Genomic DNA, 19,074 nt, shown 5'->3' on the forward strand with positions numbered 1-19,074 from the left:
GAACCACAAATCTGCAAAGAGACACACCAAAATGTCAATACTGAATTCTGAGTAGCAGCATTAGGAAGCAGGATAAATGAAGTGAAATTAAGCTGTATTACTTAGCAGGGGCAGGAGAGTGCTTTCATGTGAAACAATGTTTAGGAAACCTGATTCAATAATCAAATCTAGTTTATAAACAAAGCCAGGTTTCTAAATTCAGAAAGTCCCCGTATTTAAAGCTTCCTGACAGAGCTATTACTGGGCAAAAGGTCTTCACTGGAAACATAGGTAGGGTGCCCCTGGGGGGTCTGGATCAGGGCAGAAGTGTGTTCTCAACATAAGACAAATGAGCATGCACGTTTTTGTGGTTGTTCAGACTGTGCCCTTGACAGAAGCTTAATTTGGGTGGAGGAGCTTTGGCAACATGCAATCTTTCAAATACTTTCTGCAAAGTACCACTTAATCCTCATGTTCCTGCCATAGCCGGGCTGCGGTTTTCCATCAGTACAGCGGGGAAGGGACTGGCTCACTTTGCCTGCACTAAGGGACACCCTGAAGTCGATTTAACCAGGATGGTACAGGAACGATGCAGTACTGAGAGGCCAAATGTGGACATCACACTCTGGAAATCTGAAAGGAGACCTCTTTACAGACTGCTCCTTGAAAAGATGCCAGTAAAATAATTTGGGGAAGTAGATTTAGAATCATAATCTCCGGAGACTGTAAAACTCTAGAGGCCCATGCCCCATCCCAGGAGGGGCCCAGGTCTCTCTCTGTACTCTTTCAACATCCTAGGGGATTGTGTCATAGCCTCACCCCAAGGGAGGCTAGACACAGCTGCATATGCTGCTAATGTAAGGCTCACTTTCCTAGGCAAATGAGAGTGAGAATCAAGTGCCACGGGCCCAAGGTCTCATGGTGAGGAGGTCAGTCCGGTTTTAGAACTGGCTTGGCTTAGCTCCCTAAGGGTCAATCATCTCTCTCCCCCACAAAATGGAACGAGTGGCTACAGAAATGCCCAGCCTTCTGTGGTGAGCAGAGAAGAGGACAGAAGGACATGGGTGGGAAGCTGGTGGGTTCAGACAAAGCCTGGAATTTCGTTCACAGGGATGCACGGAGGTTGAGTCTTAGTTTGGACAAGATCCCATGGGAAGAAGTGAACCAGGGGAAGCCAGGGAGGGACAGGGGGAAGTCTGTGTACAGTCAGCATGTGCCCCACAGGAAGGACGGTGGAGAGCACAGGTCAGGATCATGCACTTTCTGTCAACTCCGTGGCCCAGCTCTGTCACTTACCAGCTGGAATATGCTAAGGAAACCAGCTGGAGTTCCCCGACGCTTTGCCTCGACTTCCCCGCCCATAACATGGTGACCATAGATCCTGCCTCATAGCGTTATTGGGGATTGAATGGTTCAACCTAGAGCACGTGCACAGTGCTGCCATGACTGCCTTTCCAGACGTGCTATCGGTTGCTACTTACTATGCAGCCAGTGTCTGCCGATCAAACCAGGTCACTCAAACCCTCTGACCAGCTCAATGCCAACTTCTTGCCATGCTGTTCTATCTAGTAGCCAGCTGGTGAGTCTGGTCCCCACCTCTCAGGAGTGGCCTGCAGCACACACAGCACAGCTGACTTCCTGTCCTTCTGCACATGCTCACGGCCTGCAGAGGCTCTGTAGGGGGAATATTTCTCATACCCGCCTACACCACTCTACCCTGAGTTAAATCAACCCAGGGTTCTCTCACAGTGGACGAGGGTGTTCTGTGCAGCCTTTGTTGTAATAGAAGATATTGGAAATAACCTAAGTGCTGTCAAAAGGGGGTGATTTATGCAGAGGTGCACCCACCCACACACTGCAACAGCCTGAGTGGGTGAGGCGGATGAGAATATACCCTGGGGAAGACCCCTGGTTCACACTCTGGGTGATATTTCTCCATGGTTTGCAGTGGTCAATGCTGTGTGAAAATTAGGTGAAACAAACAAAACTTTAAAAGTTAAAAAAAGAAGTGAACATTGTTGACATGACCAGAAAGGATTTTAAATGTTACAGTAATTTAGTTAACATAATAGTGGTAGATTTGGAGATGATTGACTTGAATTTTGAAAGAGGTTAAGCAATTAATAAAGTACCATCAAATAGCAGTATTGCATGCTACAAATCTTTTAATGAAAGAAAAAGTCAATCAATGGGGGAAAAAATTAGGTAAAATGTTAAACACGTATATTTAAACCTAGAAACACACCTAGAACAATGCAAGCCCGGTGTGCTATGGAAGGCTCTGCTCTCTATGCTGCCTGGGGCTGGTAACCACCAGCAATGTGTGCTACTGAGCCCATGGGATGTAATCAGTGTGACTGAGGAACTGAATGTTAGTTATGGTGGATTTTAGTTCATTTAACTTGTGGTCACCTCATCAGCCAGGTATCGTATTGGATGATGAAGATCTAGAAGGCTACAGACCAAACTTAATAGGGCAGAGGGGACTTTTCCTTTCTTTGTGTGTGTGTGTGTGTGTGTGTGTGTGTGTGTGTGTGTGTGTGCATGTGGCATGGTTTGTTTAGGAAATTAATTCTGTATTGTAATAGAAAGTAATACCCTCTTAAATGCAGTATGGTACCCTGACCAGATGCCAAGACAGTAAAAAGACAGTAAGAGAGACCTTGCTGAAATCCAATTCAGGCGTTAGTGAATAGTAATAAACTAATGTTCCCTTCCCTGGTCATTTGGAGGTCAGCATTGGGGGAGGCTGGGAGAGCGGTATATGGCCTCTGTCTGTATTATCTTCACCACTTTTCTATAAATCTGAATTATTCCAAAATAAAGTATGTCCAAAGATTAATACTTGTAAGTTTGATGCTAAATCTTTCCTATGTTTAAAAAATAAACCAGACACTTGAAACCACTCTGATTAAAGACAGGAGCAGAAACGCAAGTGCTCACTGGTTCTGGAAGCATCACTGCTCTGGAGGAGGAGGACTCTGCAGGCCTTCAGTACCCTGCAGAGACCTAGTGGCCACCCAAAGCCTGGCTCCAGCACCAGGCGAGAACCAGAGACACCTCTGCCCTATGGTGCCACTCTGTGACAGGGTGGCACCAAACCTGGCACCTCTGAGGTCCCTTTGGGCTCATCCTGGATGTCTCTAATTATGAGAACGCTGTGACCAAGAACCAAGATCCAGGTCTACCGCGATCTTCACAGCGCCTCCTTGTGGTAGGAGAACAGAGTTGTTTAACTGCTTCCTGTCTAACCAGGAAGAAATCCGGAACTCGCTTCACCTCTGAGCATCAAGCTCTGACCTGAAGCCAGGATTTGCCCAGCGCTGTCCTACAGTGTGCTCCAAGAGTTACATTCTTGAAAAGCACTCTAGAGCCAAAAGGCCCTAGATCGCGCGTGTATTTCTACCTGTAAGGTTTCTCAGTTGCGGTAAGAATCAAGTGGTCTTGAGATTAAAGCATCATTGAAGACCTGATACATCAGGACAGCTACTGTTTGTTGACACTCAGCCGTCTTACCCCAAGTGTAAAAGATTCTGCAGCCAGCTCCTCTTCTGGAAAGTTACCTGCTCGAGCTAAAGAAGAAGGGGGGTGGGGGTGGGGCTATACATCTTGATGACTTAGTTCCTAGCGAGGATCAGAAAGGAGCCCAGCGGTACTAAATCCCAACCGGAGAGAAGTCTAGAGTTCCTGCTACGGGTCTGTTTTGTCATCAGTAGGAGTTTTGTAGCTGTCTTCGTGGTCAGAAAAGCGAGCAATCGGTCTCTTCCTGAGAATAAGAGGGAAAGTTTGATAAATATGCGTGTCTGTTTCACTCAGCATCGCGTGACTCTCAGGCTCTCTGTCAGGAGCTCGCCCCACGTTGATGTGACAAACCCCACCTTCTGGGTTGGCAGGGCTGCCAGCTCCCACCCCAGCCCTGGTGTCACGTGGCCACATCTGCCACCCGGAGCCTTGGTCCTGACATGAGTAAATAATGACAGCTAAATCAAAAGCAGACCGTGGCTCTCTCCCCAGCAGCCTGCCCCTCTGCCCGTGGGCTTTTGGGTCGGGGGTCCCAGGGGTCTGTGTCTACACAGTCTAGAAGCAGTGACTTCAGAGAATGTCTTTCCTGAGGTTTCCTCCTCAGCAGAAGCCCGCTGGTCCAGTGGGGGAGAGGGAGGTTAGGTTGCAGGGTGACCTTCCATCCCCACTGCAGGTGTAGACTACTGTGACATGCTGCCAGCCCTGCCACCTTCTGTGGGAATACTCCAAGGCTCGGGTGAGAGGAGAGAGGTATGAGCAGAAACATTTGAGAGAAGTTTGCACCCATGCTTTGTGACATGACCACGCTGGCAAAGCAGGCGTGGGCTCCACTCACGCAGACCAGAAGCTCGGCTTGGGAGAGCCCTTGCTCACCCACCAGAGGGGCTGCAGCCCTCTTAGGTCCACCAGGCAACCTCCTCTGCTGGCTCTAGGACACAAGGAGCAGCCTGGCCTCGGCTGTGCGTGCCCGGGAGGGCCGCTTCTCCCAGCTCCCTCTGCTGCCCAAGATCCAACAGCCAGGACCCAGCTGGCCTGAGCCATCCTCAAAAGCTGTGGCCACAGCCTCTGTGGGACAAAGTGGTTGGGTGACTGGACACAGGAGGTCTTCCTGCCTCAATGCCTCTCCATCCTACTCTGCGTCTCCAGAGTCTCGTCCTGCCACCTGCTGGCTCCCAAGTGCCCCGCCCGGGGCTCCCCACACAGCTGCCCACACAGCGCCATTCCCAATTGCTTCTAAAGACTTGCAAGCACCAGGAGACGCTCTAGAGTGGCTGCCCCCTGGAGACCTAGGCGGCCCTCAGGGTAGGCTTTATAAGCTTGTTGGCCTCTGCGAGTCTCAGTTTCCCCACCTGTAAAATGGAACTGCTTGCACCCGTCTTAGCAGATGCTGAGAGCAATGGCTGGCTCGTCGTGTCACACTAGCGCTACCTAGAGGCCCACTGAATCCTCGCAAAGGTCAAAGGGCAGACGGATCTGCTGCGTTTATTGCCTCCCTTCCTTCCGAACAAGATGATTTTCTTCTTTGTACGTGACAGTTTTGCCGTCCACAGCAACACTCTCCGTGATTTCAGCATTATCCATTTAGACCACTCAGTTATTAGCACTGACGAATCCAGACTATCCAGTCTATCAGAGCAGATCAGAAAATCATAATAAGCTTTCAGCCAGTTAACTGAAAATAGAGAACGGTGAAACCTGATATCCTGGGGAGAGGAACTGCATTAAGGCCGTGTAGCCATTAGCCAATTGCCAGTTATTTAAATAACACCCAGGTTGGACCTGCTGTGTAAGCCCTTTCACTGTTAATTTCCCCGAGTCTCAGTTTCCCCATCTGTAATACGAGCAAGGGCAGTTGATGATGCGAGGGTTGCACAGTTCGCTTGCTGCCTCTGCGGGTCACACAGTGAGCAGAGGCAGAAGGAGGACTCCAGCTCTGGCATCTTGGCCCCTGCTCAGTGCCTCTGGCCACCCTGTTCCAGGCCCGCGGGGGACCCCTGAGCACCCCCAGGGCCTGCATCTCCAGCTATGCTGTGAACGCCAAGGGCGCGGAGCCCCAGCAGGATGGGGGCCTCCCCCCAGGTGCAGCCAGTTTGTTATTCCGGCCCGGCCTCCTGGGGTGGGCGTGGCGTCGTCCCCAGAGGACGTTGAGTAATAACTGGAGAAAGGGCCGCGCTGGTTCCCAAATAAACAGGCTCGTGAGTGATGAGGGGACCCCTTCCTCCCACCCCCACTCCAGGCAGCTGCGGCTGCCAGCGCCCCGCACACGTTTCTTACACGAAGGCGAATAAACACCAGCAGGACCCACTTCAAAAGCCTCCAAGGGCAGCCGCCGCTGATGGAAGGAACGTGCTTGGGGGGCTGGGCCGGGCCCAGGGGCTGGGGTGGCCTCCGCGAACAGACGGCCCGAGACGTCCAAATACATCAGCGGGGAGGCCTCAAAGGCCCAGAGACTGAGAGCAGGAAAAATAAATAATTCCGTTATCTCTGATGAATTTTTGCCTTTGATCTCATTTCCCCCCTCTCTCTCACTCTCCTTCCATCCATCGCTCTTTCTCCCCACCCCCTCCCCTGATTTTCCACTCCCCACTACCTTTTTTTAAACCTTTCCTCCTTGCCATTTGATTTATGCCCCCAGCAGCTCGGAGCCTGCTGCCCGCTGATGGATTGGTGGGCTGATTCTGCGGGGCGACCCCGAGCAGGCAGCTGGGAACTGGGCAGGGGGAGGTGGGGTGGTCCCTTCCACGCAGGCGCGCCCGAGGGAGCGCTGTGTGGGCTTCCGTGAGCTCGCGTGTAGAAGCATGTTCCCGTCAGAGCTTGGGCCGCTGCTTCCTCTGCTTGTGTCGCATCTTTGCAAGCCAACAAGAGAAAGAGGAGAGATGAGCTTCCCTCCCTCCCCACTGGGAGAGAGATCCATTCCAAAGCGCTTCACACAGGCTTCGGGTGTAGCTCAGTGGTGAGCATCTGCCTGACATGCTCAAGGCTCCGGGTTCCAGCACCACCACCACCCCCAAATCCTTACCGTGTTCCAGGCTCCAGGAATCTTGCGGTGACTTTGGTCACAACTTGGAGGCAGCAGACTTCAGTTGTTCTTTGTCAATCCGGACAAGGTGGTGCCAGTGTCTTAGGTCCTGGGCTCACCTGCCCAGGCTCAAATTCTAGCTCTGAGACTCACTAGCTGCTTGACCATAGCTGAAGGAAGCAGCTGAGCCCATTTCCTCACCTGGGAAATAGGATTATAAGTCTGCATCGTTAGGAGTAGATGAATTAATACTGAGGGCACCTGTCACCCTCTATGGGGGTGCCGAGCACATTCTGTCCACTGCAAGTGGGGAAGACAGGCAGAAAAGTATGAAGCCCTAGAAGTAGTTAAATTACATGCAGGCAGTTAGGCATGGAGGGGCAGGCTTCTAATCCCAGCACTCTGGGAGGCTGAGGCAGGAGGACCACCAGGTTTGCCTAGCCTAGGAAACTTAGTGATTCAGTGAGACCCTGTCTCAAAATTTTTTTTAAAAATGTTTTTAAAAGCTGAGGATATAGCTCCATGTAAAGGCCCTGGCTTCAATCCCTAGTATTGCCCCTCCTCCAAAAAACATTAGCCTGAGGCTTCAGAAAAAGCTGTTTAGGAGTGAAATTGTCCAGAACATCATGTGCAAAGGTCCTGGGGATGAGGCATTCAGGAATTAAAAGCTGATACCATTGGAGCCTGGAAATTCTCTGGGTAGGAAGAACAATGAGACTGGAGGGCTGACCTGACATCAAGGTGTTAACATTCCCCAGGTGACTGTACCATCCAGCAAAATTCAGGAAGCACTGTGACAAAAATCCACATGTGTGCCAGACATGGGGCCAAAGAGATCACACACCCCAACCTTAATCTCTATCCCATCCTCTCTGAGGTGCCTTGGACCTGTGTAACCACACAGATTAAATCACTCACCCCAAAGATGCAGATAATATATGTTTCATGTTTGAACTTGAGCCACTGACCCGGATGCAGGACTCCTAACTGTGGTACTAATGGCCTTCCTACCTCGGCAACAGCAAGGATAGAGAAGAGATAAATGCTCATCGTCAACGTAAAGATCTCTGTCTTGAAACTGTTTCCAAAGCTTCCCATTTGGCTCCAAGGGAGAAGAAGTGAGAGAGGCCATGGGTGGGGATCTTTGCCTTCAAAGCTGGTGCGAGGTTGAAGCTTCTGCTTATGCAGGTGGTGGTGACCAAGGAGAAATGCTGGCCTCAGCATTGCTCACCGGAAGCCTTGCCAACTTTGTGCCCCCTGACACGGATTTTATCTAAATGACCACTCCTTAACACATCGGGTCTATGCCTTGGCGAGTCATAGCCACTATGGACTCCTCCTCTGGCTTGGCCGCTGTACTCTTGCCAGGTTACCCTTCAAATCTGGCTACACTGTGACCTTCCCTTACTCCAGAATCTACCATGCCATGTGGTTTGATTATTATAGTTGAATGTTTACAATATTACATGAATGGGCCACAACATATCCCTTCTGCTTTGGAGATTTGGTAGCTTCCAGCCTGGGATTACAATAGCCACAGCTGCTCTAGACATCCCTGGGAGTGTCTGCAGGTTCTGGGAGTGGAACTGCAGGGCCAGAGTATAGAGAGCAGCACAATGATTTCAGTGAATGATGTCAACCTGGCTTCCAAAGCGATCTAGACCCTCCCGACAGTGGGGTGTGAGGGTTTCCACTGGCGCATGCCTCTGAAGGCACTGGTCTGCCTGGAGATGCTCTGCTCCCCACCCCAGCATCTCCTATGCTTCTGAGACCCTTCTCTTACACCCTTGTCCCTTTCTTTCAAGCTCTTCATTTGATCCTTAAGCTAAGGGAGAGGGTGGTGGGACCCCCACTTCATGGAGAAGCAAGCTGAAGGTCACCCCAGGTCCAGGAATGGGGCGGGACCAAAGCTGGTGTCCACTGTGAATGCAGAGCATCATTACCTTCAAGGATCAGCATTTCCCCACTGCTCCCTCCCCTAGGGCAACAGGTGGGGAATAACTTTTCCTGTAGGAGTTGACTCAATCCTAAAAGTTTGTAGCAGTGTGGTTTGGCGACTTCTGCAATTCCAGACCATTTCAAGGCTTGTGCCCAGCTTTGGGATGGAGGGAGGTGATGTGGGGCCTGGGAGGAGCTCAAATGCCATGATTCAGGTGCCACCTCTGTGAGGAGCTAACCATGTGGCCTTGCGCAAGTTTCTCAATTTGGCTGAGCCTCAGTTTCCTTCCAGGTTCCCGGAAGTACTAGCACCTCCAGGGCAGGTTAGACAAGTTCATGGCAGGTAGTAAGCCCTTGTGTGCCCAACACTTCTATCAGGACTTTTGAAATATGTCAGACACCACCACATGCGCTCCACACCCCACTCCACCCCCGGAAAAACAGGATATGTTTGAAAAAGAAACCTAGTTCAAGCTGGTAAGATGTCAAGATTGAGGAACTCCTATTCTGTACAACTCAGAAACCCTCAGCCAGAGCTCTGCAGGGTGTGCGTGTGTGTCTGTCTGGCTGGCTGGCTGCAGGTAGGACTGCTAAAAGGGCCCCTCGATTGGAGCCTGGACAACCCTTTAGCAGCCACCCCCGTATCTGCATTTCCTTCCTGATCATCAAGCGAGAATAAAATTTTCAAATTGGATAATTTCCAAATGAAGGATAACATTGGTCCAATTAAAGAGATTAATAAAACTAGGAAAGGTTACAATAACAGAACTAGTGTAAAAAAACTCCCTCACTCCTGGTAGTAATTGACATGGACTTGGTAGCCCGCCCAGAGCACGGAGAGGGCAGAAAGGAAAGACACCCATCTGTGTCCCTGCTATAGGGCAGCACTGGGCACACGGGACCTGCTCAGGAAGCACAGTTTCTTCTCCTGCATGCAATTCAATTCCAGGAGACTCCAAACACCTGGATAAAAAGATAAGATAAGGTGAAGACCCCTACTTTAGGCATCCACAGAAATGAGCAATGGTGGTAGTATGAAGCCAGAATAGGGGAAACAATTAATCAGAAAGTCCAGTTGGGAAACTAAATGACTTAAAATTAGCTAAAATTACACCAATCCTGGCCTCTTCCTCCTGTGTCTCTAAGCTCCTCACTGCAAAGGGCTGAGCCTCTTGGTGCTCAGGGAGCCAGACACCAGAAGAAAGAAACTATGCTCATCTGTCCCCATAAGGTAGGAGTTCTTGGCAAGAGGCCATTCAGTAGTCCTTCTCCTGATGTGTGTGTGTGTGTGTGTGTGTGTGTGTGTGTGTGTGTGTGTGGTACTGGGGATTGAACTCTGGACCTTTGTACTGAGCTACACCCCTACCACTTTTTCTTACTTTTTTTTTTATTTTCTATTTTAATGCGGTCCCTTGCTATGTCACTAAATTACCCTGGCTGGTCTTGAACTTGCAATCCTCCTGCCTCAGCCCTCTACAGCACTGGGATTATAGCATGCATCACCATGCCTGGCTCCTTCTCCTAACTCCTAAGCAAGCACAACCCTGCACTACCCACCCTTGTCCCTCTGAACAGAGCTGAGCTGCCTAGCTTTCAAGTTTCCTCCACAAATTCCCCTCCACGGAGAGAGCAGGCAGGTTCATTGCCCTCTCCTCCAGCTCGATTCCTCGTCACACCTTTCCTGTTGGAAAATCTCCCCTTCCTGGCTGAGGTGGGCAGGGCTGCAGCAGTCATTTGCTGATGCCAGGGGTGCTGCCTGCTTACACCAGCCTCAAAATGCCCCACAGAGTCTAGGAGAGCTTGAGGGGTACCCAGACTGGTCAGAGCCAGAGGGAAAAGGTAGATAAAGGTATAGTAGGTGGTTCCCTGGGGCTGTTGCAGGGGGCTCCTGAGTTATGTATCTAGAGGCACCCGTTGACCCTGATGCGGGGAGACCTCTGTGCTGGGGTCCACCTGATGACAGTTTGCATAGAAAGAGAGATAAAGAGAGATAGTGTAGCAATCGGGGACATGGGCTATAGGGCCAGATGGCAGAATTAAACCCATTTGCTCCAGCACTTTGATCTTAGGCATATTTTATAGCCCCAAGCCTTATTTTTTCTCTCCTATAAAAATGGTAATAATAGTACCTATTTCATGGGTTGACAGGATTAAATACATTCACATGATAAAGGACTTGGACCTCATGTGGCAGCCGCTGGTTAGTATTAGCTGCTATCGTGGTGTTATTCCTCCTGGCCCTGTGTCTGGTATGTGCTGACTGTGGACTTGAGTGCTGCTGTAGGAAATAACTCAGACTCATCTGAGAGGGGAGGATTCCCCTCAAGGAACTGTGAGGGCCAGATGAAGCCCATGCAGCCCCAGTTCAGCTCCATGCACAGAATCCACAGACCTGCATTTAATCCCTGTCCTTCAGCTCAGTGTGTGGCTTTGAGCCGTGACTCAGTATCCTCACCTATAAATTGGAGGTGACAATAGGACCCCATGCTGCTGCGGTGAGGTTTAGATGAAACAAGGCACATGGCACACCTGGCATATGTTAAGGACCTATAAACACCAGGTACAAGTATGTGGATGGAGCCAGGCATGGTGAAGCACACCTGTAATCCCAGTACTCGGGAGGCTGAGGCAGAAGGATCCCTGGAATGCAGTGAAGGCCAGTTTGAAGTACAGAGCCAGACCCTGTCTCAAAAAATTGGATAAAAAAATGATATGAATGGAAGACCTTTGGAAGATAAAAAGTGCAGTCATAAGGACCAAGGTTTTCATGTAAATGAGTCCAATACTATAATGATGGATGGAGGCTGGGCTTCTCTTCCTTTCTCTAGGTACCTCTTCTCCACCCTCACCCCTTCTGGCACCATCTTTCCTTTCTATTTCTTGTGGTTAAGAAGAAAAGACTGCGTTGGAGAGGACCCCAGCCCATTTGTTACACAATTCAGGGAAAGATGCCAAACACCCTTCCAACTGTGGCCTCGCTGCCTCTGATAAGGAGGACAAGGAAAAGTGAATTCTGAAAATTAAGCTCCAGTGTCTCTGAAAGGTCACCTGGCTCTGAGGTTGGCCATCCTGTCAGTGAGAGACTACAGAGCCAGGCAGCCCGAGGAAGAAGGGAGTCTCAGGCACAGGCAAAACCACAGACGGGGACGGCTGGAGAGCGGAAGGCCCCTGCTGTCAGTCTTGGCACTTGTGAGGCCCTCAGGCTGACGGAAGGGCTTCCTGTGAAGCTGACTGTCCCCAGGCACCTTTGGAGCAGCCACTGTGCACAGCAATGAGAACACAGGACTCCTCTCCTCCCCAGAAGAGCTACTTCCTGGCGGACAGTGACCACTTCCTTCCGCCCAGCTGCAGGCAAGGAGTCCACTGGGGCAGGTGACTTCCTGTCACAAAAGACAGGATGAGAGTCCCTCTGAGGCTGCGCTGAGCTCCTGGGGCTGCTCCTTTTATGGGGATCTGCAGGAGACTCGTGACCCCATCACGCCTAGACAAATGGGGCCCAGCTGTGGGGCCCTGGGATATTTTCCAGTAGCCTCATGTGTAGATATGACAGGACCTCGTCATGCCCAGGAGGTGAGAGGGAAGACAGAGGCCACGCCAGGAAGTTGAGAGGAGGCAGCCATGCATGGAAAACTTCCCGTGGCCATGTGGCTGGAGCCACCAAGCAGCATCGAGGCCCAACTTAACTAATTCTTAATTATTAGCACCCTATGTTAATAATGGGGACTTGGATTATGTCACTTGACAGGTGACAACACAGAGGGGCTGGATCCTGGCCCTGCCACTTCCCAGCGAAAGAGCTGGGAGCTCAGCAATGGTCCCTAAATCCCTGTTCTCCCTTGCCATGAGCTGCTACTTCCCCATCTCTCCACCACCTTCCATTCCAGGCAATGGCTAAAGTTCCCCCTCTTCACCACTGCCCACGCCTGAGATCTGGGAGGAGAGGAAAGCCAGCCCCTTCCTGTGGGCCGAGAGACTGGTAGGGGCTTAACAGTGGCATGAGCTCCCCGCCCCGGTCAGAGCTCGCCTGAGTGGTACCAGCCTTTCCCACTGTGCAGCCCCAGCACACATCTTCCCCAAGGCCCCAAGACAGCCCCGAGATGGCCCTGCAGTTGGCCTCCTTGCCTTCTCCCGGAAGCACAGAATGCGTGTGGGAGACACAGGTTGCCTGGCTTGCAGGGGACACCACGAAGCTCTATTTCCTGGCTCCGTGTCACCGGAACAGCATGGATGGGGCTGTGCCACCAGGACACAGGCAGTTTAGCTGAGGTCCCGCTGTCCTCCTCAGGCCACAGCCACACGGCCCAGAGACCTGAAGGCACCACCTCTTAACTGTTCCACTGTCTCCCAACAGCATCTCGCTGAGACTGAGCCTAGGACACATGAGCCTTCTGGAACAGGTGAGGCCCAAAAAGCCGCCCCGCAGTGTGTGCTCCATCATCCACCGCAGGCCAGGGTGGTGAAGGGCACCATGGGGAGAGCCTGGAGAGACCCACACCAACCTGGCTCTGCCCACTGTTAGCAGGTTCATGGGGATCAAGGGACCTGTGCAGGGTCAGTTTGCCCAATGGGAAGGTGGAGTGAGGGCACCTACCTCCCAGGAGACTGCAGGGTTTATACAATAGCGCAGGGCACACAGGAAGCACCGCTGGACTGTTCCGTACAGGGCCCTTGTGTTTCTGTATCTCCTGGGCCAAAACAAATTCTGCTCTGCGCACCCTCTGCTGGGACGGTCACACAGCAAACTGCCGTGGAAGACAGCGGTAGTTTTCCCTGTAGAGCACAGGGCAGTTTGGCCTGGGATCCAGTGTAATAAAAACAGTGCTGCTTCTTTGGTGAAGACCAGGCAGGTGCACCTGCAGCCTTGACAACAGGGTGCAGTCGCCCCGGGCTCAGGGCTTTCCAGCAGGGCTGCAAGCTCACCACAGGCACACGCTCACCTGGATGGCTCACTGGCACTGCTGGAGGACTCGGGAAGCAAGGGGACCCTGGCGACTGTGATGTTCATGCTGCTTGCTGTGCCAGTCGCAATGTATTCTTTTGAGTCTGAACATTCATTGTCAAGAAGTGTGGAAAACTCTCGAGAATTCTGGGTGGAGCTGTGGCCTCTTTTCTAAAGCTGTGGTTACTGTCACTTGCTTCCTACAGCAGCTAAAGCCAACAGGGATAATTCTCACCTCAGACATGGACATATAAAGATTAATTTTGTCTTGATCTTTTCTCTCATACTTAAAGGATATTAGAAACTGGGAACTTTTCAGTCATTCTGGCATCTTATAAGAACCAAACTTTTACCTACAAATTGGGATCTTATGGTCATATGAAGCTGGTGACAAGTTTGTCCCATGAGCTTCTTGGGTCAATTCATGGAGAAATGAAGGCCTCTAGCAAGTCAGGTTTACATCTGGGATATCATTGCGGAAAGAGCCAGAAATCATCACCTGGCTCCCAATCCCAGCCCCATCCATCATCAATAGTTGTGCCACCTTCAGGAAGTTATTTACCTCCCTCCACCTCTGTTTCCTCAAGTGTAAAGTGGAGATGACCCTCTCACCATTCAATACTCGAGGATGCAATAATCGTATTAACTGAATATGTAACATTTCAAAATATCACTTTCTATCAAACAAGGAAACACACCCCTGCCTCAGCTGTGCACAGCATTTCTCCCTCACCTGTCCAATTACTTTTCTCTCCTTATGTGTGTAATGCCCATCCCTGAGTGCATCATTATCTGCAGTCAGAGAGTCTTCAAAAACAACCGCCGCCAATCCCTCCTCCCTGTGCACACTTGCCATCCCTCATGATGAGAGGAAGAGTTATTTTCTCCTCTCCTTGAATCTGGGCTGGCCCGGGTCCTCACTGTAACTGGAGTGTGGTGGCAGTGAAGTTCTGAGACTTCTGAGCCCCTATGAAGACTTAGAGCCGCTAGTCTTCCTTCCTGGAGCCCAGGCTAGACTACTCATGTTAAGAACCCACAAGCAGAGAGGCCCTGGGGAGAGGCCATCAGCTGTTCCATCCAAATCACAGCTAAAAGGAAGGACATGAAGGACTCCACCTAGCATCACATAGGCAGAAGAACCGCCCAGCTGAGCCCACCCAAATGCCAGGACTACAGTACAAGAGAGGAACTATGATTATTGTCTTCAGTTTCTAAGTTCTGGGTGTTTTGTTACACACAGAAATCATTTGATTCTTCTCATTAGGATGTCAGCTCAGGGATACAAGGATTGTGTCTCTTCTTCACTGTATCCCTGAGCCTAGCCTGATACCTGGCCCTTGGGAATTGCTCACCTATATTAATAGATGGTTAAAGCCATTCATTCAAGCAGCCATGGGCCTGGTTCACCATTGTATCTCCAGTTTCTAGGCAACAAAACTGCCACCCTTTTGTTGCTTAGCAACTACTTGTGTATGATCTTTATCTGGGATCATTTATTTCTGTTTAATAGAGGGCAATAATAGTGATATAAACAAGGAACACTCTCCACACCTGACCCCTCAACACTGGCTTCCAGTTGGTTTCGAGGGGGTTTGTCTGTATCCCTTGATCTCTCCCACCACCCCCAGCCTCTCTGGTTCACCAGCTCTGGGTCCCCAAAACAGGAAGACCTGAAGGTGGGTGGTTTCTGCTTTCCCTGACCCCATCTCCCATCTGCCAAGTGCTCTGGCTTGCAGGCCAGGGAGAGAGATGCCAGCCTCCTGCAGCAGCAGGTCCCTTATCTGTCCCCTTGTCACGGCTCTGCAGCCAGCCCCTTCTCCAGGCTGGGCCAGACAAGCTTGTACATTTGCACTTTTCCCAAGCAGTGTCCACTTTGGGAAGGGCAGCGGGGCCCAAGAACGGTCACCCCCTTTGACAAATGCCAGTGCTGACAAATGCTAGTGCTGGATTCTATTTACAAGCCCAGGGGACAGTGGGAAGAGCAAGAAGGTGCTCAGAGGCCAGTGGTTCCCCAACAACAGGAACTGGAGAGGGCATTGACCAGGTGGACATCTGCACATGGAAGGGGCAGTGTGCTCAGGACTGATGGCCGGTGGTGGGTGGCAGAGCCTCATTCTGCCAGTTTTCTGGCTGTGTCCCTTAGGCAGGTTAACTGACCTCTCTGGACCACGTGGGAATTGATACATCGACATATCTCATCTTGATGATTTTTACTGTCCTCTCCCCTTCTCTCCTGCTTCCCCACAACCCTTCCCATCATCTTCCCATTCCCTACTACTTCTCCTTTATTTTGCCCTTTAAATTATTTATATTTTGAGTTTCTCATATAAGAGAAAGCACCCACTATCTAACCTTCTGGGTCTGATTTATTCCACTTAGCATTATGGTCACTTGCTAATTATACAAATAACTTTCTAACTGAAATGTATTAATGAGCACGGTCTCGCTGAAGCCATTGGAGGCATCTGTCCTCCTCTCCAGCTCCAGGTCACTGTGTCTCCAGCTGGTCCTCCTGGCTCACTTGGGATCTGCAGTGTGAGTCACAACACCCGGGGCACCTTCTCCATGCCCGGCCATGCGCCTGATCCTCCTTCCACTTGGTCCACAGAAGTCATTGTCCCCACTCGCAGAGGGGAGACTGAGGCTGAGCGCTGGAAGGTCCCAAGGACAGCGAGTGGGTTATGCAACCTCAGGTCAGCTGTGAGGTGGCTTTGTGCTGACTCTTCACTGCCCTTGGAGTGAGCACCGCTGTTACTCTGCCTTGCAGATAAAGAAACTGAGGCTGGAGGAGAGGGAAGGGGAACAAGATGCCCCAGCCAGTCAGTGGTGGAGAAGCTGTTTTGCCAGATGTAGAACAACAGGAGGCAGGAGCACCAGGCCGGAAGCTACTGATCCAAGCGGTGCAACCTGCTCAGGAAGCTGCTGCCTTCCCCACTGCGCGTGTAGCATGCGAGGACTCTGTGGCCAGGTCACTGTGAAATGCGGTCACCTTCTGCCAGGAGGATGTTCCCTGGCATCGCCCTCCTCCATGGACCCCGGAGTCTGTGGGAAGATCTGGGCTTAAGGCAAGGATTTGTGTGCAGGGGCTTCCTTTGTAGGTTGTCTCTGGGAAAGGGTAAAGGAGGGCACAGTGTCACCTGCTCCCTGGGGCCTCTGGGATGTGAATTGTCCCTGGGCTGCCTGGACATTAGGCAAGGGCTTCTGCAGTCCGCACCCCCTCAGTCATCACCTATGGGTCACCCCAGGACAAGGACCCCCGGTACCTCTCTCCCTCTCTGCAAATGAGGCAGAGCAACTCCAATATCCCATAGCCAACCTCTCCAAGAGCTGTGGGTTCAGGCCATAGGGACCCCAAGGACACAGATGCCAGGGGATGGGGACACAGTGGCCACAGGGGTCAGCGTGCAGAGCTGGTCGGTCTGCTCTGTGCAGGATTTCGCTCAACCTGGGCGCCTCACCCTGCTCCTGAGACTACCAGGAGTGCTGCACCCTGCATCTCAGCCCCATGATGTCCCCCTTCTCCTGGCTCCATGGGGCATCCCAGGACCGGGCGTCCTTCTTACAGGGCCTCCGTGTCCTGCTTTGTGAAATGAGCTGAGAGAGTGGAAAGCCACGATTCCATTTTCTTCCAATAGGTTGTGACCCAGAAGCCTTCAGTATGCAAACAGACCTAGCAGTAATCATCCAGCAGATTCCTCGATCCCGCATCTTCATGCACAGAAAACACTGGGCCGTGTGGGGATGGGCACTGAGTGCACATTGAGGGAACGTGAGCTGCTGGTGCTTTTTGGAAAGCAACACAATAGAAAATTTCCCAAGCTGTGTGGCCTTGGGCCCACTTCTAGAATTCCATCGTCGGGAAACGGAAGTGCAGCGGCAGTACATACACGAAGAATAAGGACGAAGGCTATCGACTGTGGCACATTGTATAACATCGAAACTCTGCGCACGACTCACGGGCCCCTCGGTCAGTAAGTGGCAGGGAATGACACATCCACAGTGCAGAAGAGCATGAATATAAAAAGAAGGACATGGGCCTGGGATTGCAACTTAAAGCCATGTCCAAGACACAGTAATCAAAAGTGTGCACGGCAGAATTAACACCATAGTACAAACCAGTTTTTGCAAAAGGAAGTAAAGCTTGTGTGTGTGTGTGTGTGAGTGAGCATAGAGGAAAATTGAGGGGAGTCCACATCAGATTATGACAGTTGGTCATAGCCCCTGAGTCTCAGTTTTCTTTCTTTTTTTTTTTGGTACCGGGGATCGAACTCAGGACCTTGCGCTTGCGAGGCAGGCGCCAGAACCACTGAGCTAAATCCCCAGTCCCTCATCTCAGTTTTCTTTAACAGGCCTTTACTCAAAGTTACAGAATTAAGTATTAAACCAAAAACCTTGAGGAGCTGCTGAATGGACCAGGGAGCTGGGGAAGGGGCGGCATCGGGCCCAGCGTCCCTCTCACACCCCCGGTGGCATTCTCCTGGGGGGCACAGTGACTGCGGGGCAGTGCCCCCACCTCCCCCTGCCCTGGGCCTCATCTGCGGCCGCCCGGCCAGTCCTCCTGGGCTGTCTCACTGTGACACGGCCCCTGCTGCCCCAGCCCTGACCCCCGCTCTCTGAGAGGTCAAAAGGCCACCATGAGATAACCCAGCTCCAGCCACCACTCCAGAGAAGTGAGGAAGGGGGGTTGCAGGAGGGACCCACCTTTCCCCCAGGCTGCCTATTTCCAGAAATTTCCGTCCTTCTAGGACCCTCCCATGATAACAGCCACTGGGAATTGAGCATTCATTGTGCGCCAGGCACGGTGCTAGCCCTTTACATACTGTACTGTCCGCTCTGCTGTGAGACTATGGCCCGGTAAAGGTACTGGGTGCTGAAATGTCCTCTGGCATCCCTGGCCTCAGCTTGCCCATCTGTGAAACGGGCATGCTAAGAACAGTACTTTCCTCCCAGGGCTGGTGAGAGGCTTGAAAGTTTATAAGGCACACGAGCATTCTTGTAGCCTCTTATCTCTCTTATCTAAGTGTTCTTAGTTATAGCTTCATATTCTTTTTGCTGTATATATTCTCACACATCGCTGTCTACCTATGGAGATCTATAAATGCGTATACATTAGAACAGAGCCAGTTACTCTCGTCAGTAATTTGTCTTCAGAATGGAAGATAAGAGCCTGGTGTCGGATGCAGACTGGGCTTAGTTTAATCAGCTCCACAAACAACAATTAAGCCAGGGGCCACCCTGACTGACAGGCCGAGGTGGGGAAAGTGTCACCCAGTGCTACTGGTGCGGAGCTGGTGTCCGATGGGAAACCTTCCTGCACTCAGCTGCACCTGCGACGAATTTCTCTGATAAAGGATGATAGCACGGCCGGGGTGGGGTGGGCACTGTCTAGGGCTTCTGGGCTGCAGGGGTTGGCACCATAACAGAAACAAATATTATTTAGGAATGGGGTTACTTTACAAGCCCTGTCTTGCTTCATTGTTTCATCTTCCGGGTGATCTCAGGGGCCAGTGCTGTTTCAAATCTCATCTTTCGGGAAGAACAAGAGCTGGGGTGAAACCAGCAACGTTATGCAGAGCTGGACCTGTGGCTTCCCCCACGTGCCCAGCACTGTGCCATGCCTTGTGCTTTTGTTTTTTGTTTCTTCGGTGCATGTTGGTTACGCACAGGAACCCTGCTG

General features: G+C 51.4%; 2 long non-coding RNA genes across 2 annotated transcripts; both read right to left on the minus strand.

Annotated features, from left to right (window-relative positions):
* Positions 1-2,484: 2,484 nt before the first annotated feature.
* Positions 2,485-6,344, minus strand: LOC110348823 (uncharacterized). The gene is made up of 3 exons (XR_002394396.2): positions 6,092-6,344; positions 5,776-5,951; positions 2,485-3,745 (listed from the first exon to the last, which is right to left on the minus strand). It is a non-coding gene; the product is annotated as an uncharacterized LOC110348823 (long non-coding RNA).
* A 2,838-nt stretch (positions 6,345-9,182) lies between these two features.
* Positions 9,183-14,917, minus strand: LOC110348824 (uncharacterized). The gene is made up of 4 exons (XR_002394397.2): positions 14,750-14,917; positions 13,396-13,606; positions 13,050-13,228; positions 9,183-9,421 (listed from the first exon to the last, which is right to left on the minus strand). It is a non-coding gene; the product is annotated as an uncharacterized LOC110348824 (long non-coding RNA).
* Between the last annotated feature and the right edge of the window lie 4,157 nt (positions 14,918-19,074).

This window comes from Heterocephalus glaber, unplaced genomic scaffold (genome assembly GCF_053883595.1).
Source record: "Heterocephalus glaber isolate CG9 unplaced genomic scaffold, H.glaber_assembly_v1.0 deba00001687, whole genome shotgun sequence".
Lineage (NCBI taxonomy): Eukaryota > Metazoa > Chordata > Mammalia > Rodentia > Bathyergidae > Heterocephalus > Heterocephalus glaber.